This window comes from Colobus angolensis, unplaced genomic scaffold (genome assembly GCF_000951035.1).
Source record: "Colobus angolensis palliatus isolate OR3802 unplaced genomic scaffold, Cang.pa_1.0 Scaffold166, whole genome shotgun sequence".
Lineage (NCBI taxonomy): Eukaryota > Metazoa > Chordata > Mammalia > Primates > Cercopithecidae > Colobus > Colobus angolensis.
The window spans coordinates 1,488,272-1,488,971 of record NW_012114777.1 but is presented as its reverse complement, the minus strand read 5'-3'; positions in this window follow the sequence as shown (position 1 = coordinate 1,488,971).

Genomic DNA, 700 nt, shown 5'->3' with positions numbered 1-700 from the left:
AGTTCTTTATGCTTATTTGTTTTTATTGTCTAAATAATTAAAGGATCTGCAAATATCATTTTTTCTTTACTAATACTTATGTTTCTTTTAATTTTTCTCTTTTTTTTTTTGAGACAGGGTCTTATTCTATTGCTGAGGCTGGAGTGCAGTGGCACAATCATCGCTCACTGCATCCCTAATCTCTGCAGGCTCAACCTTCCACCTCAGCCCCCCAGGTAGCTGTAACTGCAGGTGTGCGCCACCATGCCCAGCTGATTTTTGTGGGTTTTTTTGTAGAGATAGGGTTTCACTCAGGCTGGTCTTGAATTCCTGGGCTCAAGTGACCCAGCTGCCTCGGCCTCCCAAAGTGTTAGGATGACAGGTGTGAGCCACTGCACCCAGCTTAAAAAAAAAAAACAAAAAAAAAAAAACTTATTTGATAAGGGGTCTTGTTATGTTGCCCAGGTGGTCTCAAACTCCTGGCCTCAAGCAATCCTCCCAAAGAGCTGGGATTACAGGTGTGTGCCATCATGCCCAGCCATATTTCTATATTTAGTCATATTCTCTCACTCTTATAAATGGGAATTAAACTCAAATAGCAAAGATAAAGACCTGAAGCACTGATTGTTAGTCTGAATATCAGGGTTTTTTTAAAAAAAAAGTTTTAATTGCCGGGCGCGGTGGCTCATGCCTGTAATCCCAGCACTTGAGGAGACCGAGG